We start from the raw sequence: 12,854 nt of genomic DNA on the forward strand, positions 1-12,854 counted from the left end.
CTGGTCAATCATTGACTGATACCTGCATATTTTTCTGGTGTATCCTTATATTCTCAGCTTTCTATTTCACAAGATCATGACAAGTTCAAATGAAGAAGACCATTCAGCCCACTTGATCTCATCCTTCCAAACCACCCACCCTAAAGCCTTCCCATCACAGCACCAAGTTGTTTCTTAAATGAGTCACTGTTACCATCACTTGGCACTTAATCTCAAATTAATCTTTTTGCAATACTGTATTTTATTTACAATATTTTCGTTTTCAAGCCTCACCAACAGAAAGGTGTGAAGATAATATCTGTGAAGAAGCGTTTGCATATGTAATCATAATAATAATAATTCTTGCATTTGATATAGTACCTTATAATGTCAAGACATCTCAAAGTGCTTCACACCACTGTAAAGTGTAGTGACTGTCTATTTTGTGGGCGATGCGAGGCAGCCAATTGCGCACAGCACAAACAGTCAATATATTGTAAATTATATTATAAATGGAAAAAGAAATGGGGTCAAAAAAATCCTAAATGCATTAAAGGACATGAGGGTACATTTTTGGTGTTTGTGATTGTTCGATGTGATAAATATTGCTGTGATTTTCCATTGTTTAACACTAAACAGCCACTTGGGGGCAGAAATCCCTTTTCACTTACGAAGAGTGTTTTTCTCCACCTTTGTAGCTCATTTGGTGCCATTTAGCGTTAAGATGAAACAACAATATGTCAGTGTTGTATTCTAGTAGCTAGAATTACTTTTAAGTTAATTTACAGTATTTTGTTTAATAGTTATTTTTCAGCTGTTAAATGGTGAAGAAGCACAAAAATATGATTTTCCTAATCGAACTGGATGCTTTGGATCAAGGCTGGGTCATGGGGAAATTAAACTTATTGTATATTGTGTTTATATTGGGACTTCGGGTTCAGGATTGGACCCAAATTGTAAGCAAAACAAGGAAGCAAGGAAGAATAGGGAAATTACAAGTCCTGTATAAATCAAAAAGAGATTAAAAATCCAGAAAGCTGACTGTTACAAGTCAAGAAAAGGCAATTTACACAGCACAAACAATGTTTATCAGGAAGCTGTTGCACTTGATTACTTCTGAACGCAATAAACTTTATTGTGGTGATAATCTGCATAGACCATGTTGCATTTTACATCAGTTCTTTTCTGCCTTATCATCGTGATCTTTAACCACCCTCAAAAGTTTGGATGCAATTTGCTGACATAGCGCCTGAATTGTTCAGAGGCTAAAACATGGAATTGTTCGGGGGATAGACTTTGCACTCCTAACCCAGGTTTGGTACAAAGCATGTCCTTGCCCTCACATTAATAAATTGAACCTTGTGTCGGAGCCACATGTCACGCTAGGTACAATTTTGGCTCTGAACACAACTGTACCCTCATTAACCAGTTGCAAACTATTTTCAAGCCAACGGGCCAAATCAGTCTATGGCGCCTTTCAGAAATGAAAACATTTATGGCACAAAAAGGAAGCCATTCAGCTTGTCGTGTCTTTCCTGGCACTAGCTCCCCACTAGGACTATTTGATCTAATCCCATTCCCTTGCCCTTTCCCACAGGAAGCATAGAAATGTATGGCTCAGAAGAAGGCCATTTGGTTCATCATGTCAATATCCTTTAATATTATTTTCCACAAGCATTTATACAGTTTTCAGTAATACATAAATAAAAGTTATTGTTTCTTTTAAATACCACCATAGACCGTAAACCATTAAAAAAAACTACAGGTATTTGAAAAATAATTCTAAGTGTCCCTTTTTTGGTAATAATCTACAATTTCTGCCTTTTGTTACTGACTCAGTAAAAACAACCCCTTGCTTTTTATGCACATTTTGTGAAAATGACCAGTGGCAGGTAAAATACATACTTCTTTGTCAAGGTAAATGATTGCTTGCAAATACAAGCAGGCTGTTCACACCACTTGCATTGTTGAAAACAAAATCCTCAAATGATAAAGATACTTGTGGTATATAAGGATTCAAAGAATAGTCAATGCTGTTGACAAAACATGAAACAAAGATAAAAATTCAGCTTTCTTTGCTCCCCTTCCATTCAAACTAAACAAACCCCGTGTCATTCCCCCTCCCCCACCCGCATTATGACAATGCTTTTCCGAGCAAATTGCACATTTATTAGTGACTATGAGCGTAATGCTGATAAACAAATAAGATTGTATACGTTTGCACAGATTCAGCTGTTTCTCTCTTGCTGTTTGGATGTCAATTGAAATCTGGGATCCAGTAATAACACAAATTTCATGTCATCTATACAATACACACCGTTAGAGATTTTCGTAGACACTCCTTCCTAGACACAAACTAACATGGAACTGAAATAAAGTTAAGGTAATCAGGAAATCATTTAGATCTGATAACCTTAACCCATCAACATGTATCCTACTGTAGACCCTCTAGTAATCCAAACTTGTGCTCCCTACACTGAAAATTGCATTGTGATGTGTTAGTTAACACTGGTTATTATCACATCATTGAAAAATGTGGCCAACAGGCCCAGTCATTAACTAAAGACATTGACTGGTTTGTGGAGTGACCTCCCTCCCCCAACTCCCACCCTCACCCTGACTCCAGGTACAATGGTTACCCCCAAAGTTATCCCACAACACCCCAGGGAATTCTGGCCCACAGATCGTGGAATTAGAATGCAGATATGGTTTATTTTTGTGGAGTAAAATCACACCCTCTTAACCAGCAGATTAACAGGTCGGTGATATGTGTATTAGAAAACTGAACCCCCTCAATTTCACTTTCAATTTCAATTCAGTGTCCTTTCCATTCCTGTGGTCCTGGGTAAGATTGAGATCCAACGTATAACTCACCCTGATTAAGAATGTTCATTGCGAGTTGCCAATTCTTATGATGTGTAAATGAGAAAGCACAGCATATTGACATCTTTTCATACCATTTTATCTACAGCTACCCCGTCCGTAACACCTGTTATGCTTAGATGAAAGTTCTGCAACTCAGCTCAGTTTATTTAAAACATTTTATGATCAAGATTGTTTTTCTGTAAATCATCTCAACACCTGCTGTCAAGCATTAAGCAGCTTTCACTGAAATAAAAATACATTTAAAATCAAGATTGTAATTGTGCAGGTCAGCTCAAGACGAGCTGACGAACATAAGCATACGTAATTTAGCTAAAACAATTATTCACCTCTGATCACAACAACGTCTCAGAGTGCTTCACAGAGACAGGGTCAGATGCCAAACAAGGGAGAAGGAGGAGAGGAAGGTGACTGTAGGCATGATCGAGAAGGTAGGTGTTCAGTTTGGATTTCAAGACAGATAGAGGGGGCAAGGCACAGAAGCAGAAGAAGGGAGTTCCAGAGATTAGGGGAGTAGTTGCTGAAGGTTTAGCCACCGTGGTGTGGAGGGAACGATATGTATATGATGTACATTATCACTAGAAATGAAAATAAAATACAATCTGTGAATGAAATGTCCGTCTGTTTCGAAGATCCTGTTTCGTTTTGGGTGGCACCCAGAAACAGTTTAAGAGCTAGAGATCACCACGGTGCCAGTAAGGTCACCATCAATATTCTAGTCAAGAAGAGGTGATGAATCAATGTGTGTGTATGTGTGTAGATGTGTGTGTACACTGATTACTGGGAATAATCATTACATTATATTTGATACGTTTCGCTCTGCAGGGGATTGTTAGGCAGAACCCGGAGAGGAATTGCCATGAGTGCCATCCTCCCACCTCTGCTCCAGCCCCACCACCACACCACGTTAATCATGCCCCGCTGACTCATCGCTCGCTCAGTCTTGGTGTGCCTGACCCTACCATCCCCCAACATGCCCCCTCTCCTGTCCCGCATCCTTCACTTCTCCCGCTCACCCCTCTTCTCCTACTGTCCTCCCCGCTTTCTCTCCTGGACCCACCCACAGCTTCAGCCTTGGAATCCTCCCCTGGGCTCATCGCAGCACATGCTGTTGGCTGTCCAACAACAGCTACCCTGACTGCCCCATCCTCCATTTTCACTGCAAGCCACATTGGTCCCAACCCCTGGGAGTGAACCTCTCCTCTCTCGTTCACATTCTCACCCTTCCTGCCAATCTTCCTCCCACCCCTCCACCTGTAAACTCCTCTGCTGTCTGTCCCCTCTGCATCGCCCTTCAAAATGTCCGCTCCCTATCTAATAAACCCCTCACTCATTGCGGACGAAAATACACATCCTTGCTCTCACTGAAACCTGGATCACTCCAGATGACATCTTTCCTCTTACTGAGGCCATGCCATCTGGCTATACCTTCCATCATGCCCTGTGACCCAACCATGGTGGTGGTGGTGTGGCCTTCATCTCCAGGTCCTCACTGGGTCTACTCCTCTGGATCCTTCTCCTCATTTGAGCACCTCACTCTCTACCCTACCCCCAATCTCTTCTTAAAAATGCTACTCATCTATCGTCCCCACAAACCTTCATCCACTTTCCTCTCTGATATCTCCACCCTCCTGTCTTCCCCCTGCGTCTGTTCTGAATGCTTCATCATCTTGGGCATCTTTAACCTCCACTTCACCCCTTCTTGCTCCATATCTGCTGACTTCTCCTCCCTCCTCTCTTCTTCTCTCACAACCTCTCCCTCCCCATCAACTCAGCCACTCACATCCACGGACACCCCTAGACCTCGTGTCATCCAGGGCCTTACCACCTCTGATGTCACCATCACTGACAAAGACATTTCAGATCTCTATTTCATCTCTCTTAATTCCTCCATCCCCCTCCCTGCCAACGACCCAATTGTAGTTCCTATCGCACCTGGAGAAAAATCCTCCTCCATTCCCTTTATGCTGCACAGGAGGCATCTGAAGTCCTACCCCTCTGGTCCTTCTCCTGCAATGACCTACCCTACTTGGTCACCCTCCTAAACAACTTCCTCTTGGTGATCCTGGACACACTTGCCACTGTCATCTACCGCACCATCTCCCAATCACACAAATCTGACAAATGACATTCTGTCCACCTGCAATCAGGGCTCTCTCTGTTTCAATAACAACAACAACAAAATTACATTTATAGAGCACCTTTCATGTTGGAAGGACGTCCCAAAGCACTGAACAGTCAGGTGTCGGGGCCCGAGCATGGGGGAGGGTGGTGTAGGGGTGAGGGAAGGCAGAGAGATGGAAGGAAGACCAAAAGCACGGTCGAAAAGAAGGGTCTTGAGACCGTCCTTGAAGGATGCAAGGGAGGAAGCGTGGCGAAGGGACCGTGGGATGAAGTTCCAGAGCATGTCCTCCAACAGGAGTCCTCCCAGATGAGTGTAGATAAAGATGAAATGTCTATCTGTGTGTCAACCTACATTCCATATTGGATCCTTTGGTTGCAAATGTAGCTGAAATGGGTACAGCTAATTTTAAACTGATTGCTGTTATTCTTGGAAAAAATACCCAATCCATCTGTGGGTTTTCGTTGAGGATCTGGAAAATCTCAGTGCTATTTTAAAATTTTGAGCGAGTTACAGGGAGTCCTGTATGATGATCTTTCAATTCTTTTGATATGTACACAATGTTCAATAACTTCATATTTGGCAGCTTCTACAACTCACCCAAGTATTTTCACTTGAAGTTCATGCGCTGGTAAATCAAGGATCTAACACGCACACCCTTGCAGTGAGATATCTTACTAGTTCCAATTTAACTCCAGGTAGTTAGAAATTAGAAACTGGAATGTTATTGTGGTGCAGAGATACACTCTTCAGCTGACACCTGGCTGATACTCCAACAATGATTTCATCCTGAAATCATCCTGGCCATCCTGAGTTTGGCAAGATGTGCACATCCATTACTGATGTTACATTTGCAGCTTTAAAATTAAAAATAGCTTTAAAGTTACTTAAAATACTCCAGCCCTGTTCTTATTAATTGTTCCATGCCACCCTGAACAGATTTTACTATTTTGTGGTTGCCAGAGCACAGATGACAATCAGTATTTGAATCATTGAGCCCCAAGTTGGGACTTAGAATCAGATAGTCTAAACTGACACTCCAATGCAGTGCTGGGGATGTGTTGATGTTGATCCAGCCAACTGTGTGCCTGCATTTTTAGCACAGAAGTCTCACTGGCAACTTTTATGGTCCTCCTCCCCCTTTCCCTTCTTTTCTCAGAGTCCAGTAGCATCACTGTAAAGCTCTCGAGATGTTATCTTACATGAACAACAACAACAAAAATGACATTTATAGAGCGCCTTTCACGTCGAAAGAACGTCCCAAAGTGCATGAAGGCATTTCCTGTAGCTCAGTGGTTGGAGCACATGCCTTACAAGTGAGAGGACCTGGGTTCGATTCCCGGCAGGGCAAAGTATTCAGCAAGTTTCCTTAACTCACACGCCTCTGTTTACCTAGCAGTAAGTAGGAACCCACTTATTAGTCGATTGGAGGATTGCTTTTCCAGAGGTAATAATTCCTTTAAAAAAATGTGGTCACTCAATCCATGACTGTTTTTGGGACACTGCTCTGCACAATTGGCTGCCGAGCTTCGCCTATAAAATATACAGTCAATTCACTGTACAGTATATCCTGTGAAGCGCTTTGAGACGTCCCAAAGACGTGATAAGGTGCTATATCAAATGCAAGGATTATTATTATTAATTATATAAATGAATTATATATAAGTTACTCTTGTCCTGAAGACACCAGAGAATGAGCCTATCAGGACAATCATTCAACCTGACAACTGGCTGACCTTTTAAAGGCACGATTAAATTGAACTAGTATTGGGTCTAATTTGCGAGATGTGTAAATGCATGTGTAAAGAGGGATATACAGGTGTGCTTAATTATCTGCTTAACAACCGATGAAAAATATTACAGGCGATTCACCAGATCCCACAATAAGCCATGACATAAATGAACATTTTTCTAGAGGATTGTTGGCTAAATGCAACTATTGTACTATTCTCTAAATTCTCATGCATTTTAGAGAAAAAAAGATGCCGATTGCTTTATTTTTGAAAATATATATTTATTTATAGATATAATATTTGCTGCAACAGAAATCCAAAACTAACACAACATACAACATCGTCTGTTACAATTTTTTTCCCTTTCTCCCGATACAAAAAACATTCCATTGTTTACGGTACATTCCTTCACCGCACATAGATTGCGCACACGTTTTTTCGGAAGCTCCCTTTGAAACGGGTAATGCAGCACTCCCTCAATACTGCACAGCTAGATTGTGAGCTCAAAGTCTTGATATAGTCAGGCTGACATGCTCCATCTATTTACATACATTTAGAGAAAAATAAATGTCAGTTGCATAATGGCATCAGAGGAAATTGTGCAGCAATAGTATTTTAAGAAATGCTTTGGATCTTGGTTGCATGAGGCTTTGTTTTGGTCAGCTGGGTGTCTGACACATATGGAAATCCAGCACCATGCTTAAGAGTATCCAAACCAAACTGAGAGTTCCATACATCCCATCTACACATGGATATACCTGAGGTATGTATTGGAATGGAATGTGCACTCTCTCCCTGGAGGGATGCATCCTGCTTGCCTAATTTCGTAGAGTATTAGGTGTGGCCTGGCAAGAGTCAGGACTTGGAGATCCAGAGTGTGCCTTGGGGTGCTGCTGGAGTTTAACCAGTTGAAACCAAATAGCTTGCCATAAGAGCACTGCCTGTCAAGCTTTCACGCTGCTTGTCCAGCTAGGACCACCCTACCTGTTAGGGTTTGGCTTGCAGGGTTAACAAGAGTGTAGTGGGATGACTCCCTTCCCCCAGTGACTGGTCTGTCCTTCCAGGCTGGGTGGGCTGTCATCAGCAGTGCCCTGGAGTACCACAGACCTGTCTGCCTCAGGAACTAGACTAAAAACACCACCACAGAGGGTGGACCTGATTCTGACATCTTGTTGGCTTGATCTCTAATATAAGATTTTAGTTATTTATATTTTATAATGATTTTTGTAAATCTCACTTGAAATACCCGAGGAGTACTGCCTACGTGTTTTAAAAAGAATTGATCCATCATGCTATCGTTTAAGAAGACACAGCTTGCTTACTCTGGTCAGTTGTTATAGCACAGCATTAACTTAACAAACGTGAAATGATTTCAAAATGCTGAGAAATCGAGGCCCTAGGGAACTGCTGACTTAGTCAATATATTAACTCATCAATGTGATCTGGTTAATCATTTATAAATATAAACAGATGTAGATATTTTAATCTCCCACAGGTACATCCTAATCTGCATACAGCAATGTCCCACAAAGAGCCATGAAGTAAATGATCAATTTTATATGGGGGATTGTTGGTCAGGATGTTCTCTTTATAAACAGTGCCATGGGAACAGGAGATCAGTTTCAAGTTTCATCTGAACAACAACAACAAAATTACACTTATAGAGCACCTTTCACATCAGGAGGACATCCCAAAGCGCTGAAAAGTCAGGTGTCGGGGCCCGAACATGGGGGAGGGGTGGTGTAAGGGTGAGGGAAGGCAGAGAGGTGGAGGGAGACCAAAGGCACAGTCGAGAGACCGGCCTTGAAGGAGGTAAGGGAGGAAGCGAGGCGAAGAGACCGTGGGATGGAATTCCAGTGTGTGGGGGCAGAGAGGCTGAAAGCCCGGCCACCGATGGTAGGGCGGGTCGGGCGGGAGACGTGGAGCAGACCGGAGCCTGATGAATGGAGGAAGTGGACAGATTGGTAGAGAGTCAGCAGGTTAGAGAGGAAGGAGGGGGCAAGGCATAAAGTGAGGACGAGAATCTTGAACTCAACCCTCTGGGGGATGGGGAGCCAGTGAAGTCGGGGGGGGGGGGGGGGGGGGTGGGAGTGATGGGGTCGCAGAGCCTGGTGCGCAAGAGTACACGAGCTGCAGAGTTTGGATGATCTGCAGCTTGTGGAGGGAAGAGTTGGGAAGGCCGGTTCCGAAAGGTTCCTGACTGGCTTAGTGAGGTTGAGTGTGCAGCCGTAGAGGCTGATGCTGCCAGCCCCTGAGGTGCGGAGGCGCTGGCGCGAGCCAATCAGGAGGGCCTCGGTCTTGCTGACGTTGAGTTGGAGAAAGTTGTCCGTCGTCCAGGACTTGATGTCGGACAGGCAGTTGGTCAGGACACCAGTAGTCCCGGAGTTGAGGGTGGAGGCAGAGAGATATAGTTGGGTGTCATCGGCATACATGTGGAAATTTACCCCATGACTGTGGATGACGTCACCAAGGGGGAGCATGTAGAGGGTGAAGAGGAAGGGACCGAGGACAGGGCCCTGAGGAATACCGGATGAGACAGTGCGGGGGCTGGAGGAGAAACCGTTTGCCACGATGAAGTGGAGGCGGTGTGAAAGGTAGGACCTGAACCAGTCAAGGGCAGAACCTTGAAGGTTGAGGTGGGAGGAGAGGTGGTGTAGGAGGATTGAGTGGTCCACTGTGTCAAAGGTGGTGGAGAGGTCGAGGAGGACAAGGAGACAGAGGGAGCCCTGGTCACAAATGGTCAGGATGTCATTTTTGACCTTGACCAGAGCAGTTTCCGTGCTGTGGGCAGCACAGAAATCCGATTGGAGGGGTTCATGGAGGGAGTGGGAGGAGAGGAAAGAGCGAAGCTGGGAGGCAACAGCTCTCTCAAGGACCTTGGATAGGAAAGGGAGGTTTGAGATGGGCCGGTAGATAGATAGCGGTGATAATAATAATAATAATAATAATAATCTTTTCATTTGATATAGCACTTTTCATGTCTTCTAGACGTCTCAAAGCACTTCACTGAGTATACTGTAAAGTGAATTGACTGTATATTTGTGGGCGAAATGCGGCAGCCAATTGCGCACAGCAGTGTCCCACAAACAGTTGTGGACTGAGTGTCCAAATTATTATTGTTTTGTTTTTTGGAGGGATTATTATAAGGCATGTAGAGTAAGGAAACTTGCCCAAGGTTTCACCCTGCCTGGAATTGAACCCAGGTGTCTCGCTTGCAAGGTGAGTGCTCTAACCACTGAGCCACAGGACTACTGTGATGGGTCAAGGGAAGGTTTCTTCAAGGAAGGGGTGATATATTAAATGAAAATGTATCATTATTTGCTTACACGTTAATTTTGAAATAAAATCTTAATTTGTATGATTACAGAAGTTAATCACCCGCCTCTTTGATTGAATTTTAAAAAATCTTAAGACCACAGCAAACAAATACAAATAGATAGAATATTTCTAACGACAAATGCATCATGAAGATCAATTTTTATTTTTTCCTTTGTAGGAGGATCTTGTCCTCAAAGACAACTTGTCCTGACAACCTGCTTCTCGAGAGCCACTGCATCATCTATAGAGAGGAAAACATTCATATTGGACTGTGTGTGGTGTTTCAATACAGCAGACATATCACTTGAAAAAGCTCCTGCCTTCCAAGAGTTTCTACACAATTACACAAAACAGGAAGGGACTATTCCATCACCTTCACAGCTTCTTAATACATACTTGAAGGGGTTTATTCCTGAGCATGAAGCATTTTTGAAGAAATATGTTGAGGACACTGATGTGTACTTGTTCCTGGATGAGACCCGGATTCCAGTGGACGCAGTGTTCTGGCAGTGCTGGCACAGCCACTGCAGAAAGTTGGGGTGAAGCCTCTTCTTATTGAAGTAGAATTGTTGCAGCGAGTTAAGCATGCCACTGTGTCACAAGCTCTTCTAAGTGTCTTAAATGTAAAAATGGTTAACTTTGATAAAGTGCTTACAGTTGCCACAGACAATGCAAGCTACATGATCAAAGCATCTAACACAATTCCGTTGGAATTGTTTCCTAACTAAATACGTATCACATGTACTGCCCATCTTCTGAACTTGATTTTGGAAATTTGGCTTGTTATATTGGAGGACTTAAACACAGTGGCTGCTATGGTCAAGAAAGTCTTCTGCCAAAGTTCAATGCGCTGGCATCAGTACTTGGAATTTATGGGAGACGAAGGATGGAGAAGAAGGACGAAATTAAACCACAGATACCCGTCTTTGCTGTTCAGATGCTTTGATGCTCCTGGGTATAGGCTGTTGAATATTTGTATGGGTACTTGCCTGCCTTGGCAGAATTTCTTTAAGGAATTGCATCAGAGGCCTTACCAGTGAAAAAACTGAAAACTCTTCTTGAGCAATAATGCTGCAGAGTTACACGCCTAAGCAATCTTTGTCACAGAGCATTCATCTGAGCTCACAAAAATCATTGAAGAATTTTGCCGGACAAAAGCTGTGCCTCAGGGCCACGATCTGTACTTACGGGTGCAAAATTTACATTTGTTTATTGATTTCTGTGCCATTGTTGGAGCACAGGAGTATAGACCAAAGACAGTGAAAAAGTTGGCCGCTGAGAATGAGAGAGAAGCCTGTCAACCTTTTTCAGATAATCATGCAAGACAGCAGTGAAAAATTGGGACTGCTTCTGAAAAAGCATCCGTTAATTGCTACCTATAAAGCAGTTCGTATTTTTGATCCTCACCAGCTAGCAACCAGAAATGCGGAAAAAGACTTATATAGTAATGTGATTCCTGCCCTTTCAACTATTTCAAAACATTGAATGACATGCTTACAAAACAGCTGGATAAAATATCCCAGCTAACCACAAAATAGCAGGATGGTGGGGAGCCTAGCCTGAGCCACTTGTGAAACTTGTTAAAGTTGCAAAAAGGTACACTTGGCTACCAGTGAGCACAGCTGATGTTGAAAGGGCATTTATTCAGACCTCCTGAAAGATAATAAACAGATAGTCCAACAGAAGAAAATATCAAGATTTTTCTCACGTTAAGATTTAACCAGAAGTAAACTTTTGCTGAGAATTTTTTATTTGTTTCTGTGAGAATTTCATTTTTTCCCCAATAATCTATGATGTGTTATTTCTTCATATTTAGATTTTTAAAAATTAGAAAAGAGAAAAAATGTAGGTAAGCAGAAAAATGTGGCTCCCAATAGCACCAGCCCTCCCCAACGCCCTACAAAGTTTGCAAAGCGCTGCGCAATCTTTTGCAAATATTTCCTCACTTTTCAATTGGCCCAGATTATGGCCCATTGCAAAGCAAAGCTTCTCTGCCCTAATGTGTCATAGACAAGCAACATGTACTAGAGTGCGACCCATCCTTATGTTTCTCTGAAAGAAATTCCTAGGTTTACTCTAGGAACTGAATGCAGGCTGTCCAAACACCACAGAGGGTGGACCTTACAAATAAAATTGGTCATTCACATCAGAGCTGATTATGAGCAAATTGGCTGCCTTGTTTAATAATAATAATAATAATAATCCTTGTATTTCATATTGTGCCTTATCACATCTTCAAGACATCTCAAAGCGCTTCACAGAATATAATGTAAAGTGTAGTGACCTGTGTATTTTGTGGGCGAAACACGGCAGCCAATTGCACACAGCAGTGTCCCACAAACAGTCGTCGACTGAGTGACCAAATTATTTATTTTTTTGCATTTTTTTTAAAGGGATTATTACCCACTATTTAACTTGTGAGACCTATCTGTTTTTTTTTCAACAGAATTTACAGCTGAAAGGGTGAAGATGAATGTTGAGGGTATTCATTTTAAAAGGACAGTGAAAATCATATAAAATTGGTTTGCCTATAAAATACATAATTACTAGTAAATCTGAAGTACTTTGAGATGAACTCTTAACATTGAAAGCCACTATATCAAATGTAAGAATTAGAATTATAATTAAAATCTCAAACCACTTAAAAGTACTTACATTTAACCAGTGAGTGTTTATTGTAAACGAGTCAGACTTTTTGTGCACAGCAATGTCTCAATAATAGCTAGCAAGTGGATGAACTTTGTATCTGGAGGAATGTTGGCACCAAATAAAATCTGCTTCCCTTTTCAAATATTATAAAGGAATCTTTAACATTCACT

The sequence above is a fragment of the Callorhinchus milii genome, unplaced genomic scaffold (genome assembly GCF_018977255.1).
Source record: "Callorhinchus milii isolate IMCB2004 unplaced genomic scaffold, IMCB_Cmil_1.0 Scaffold2, whole genome shotgun sequence".
Lineage (NCBI taxonomy): Eukaryota > Metazoa > Chordata > Chondrichthyes > Chimaeriformes > Callorhinchidae > Callorhinchus > Callorhinchus milii.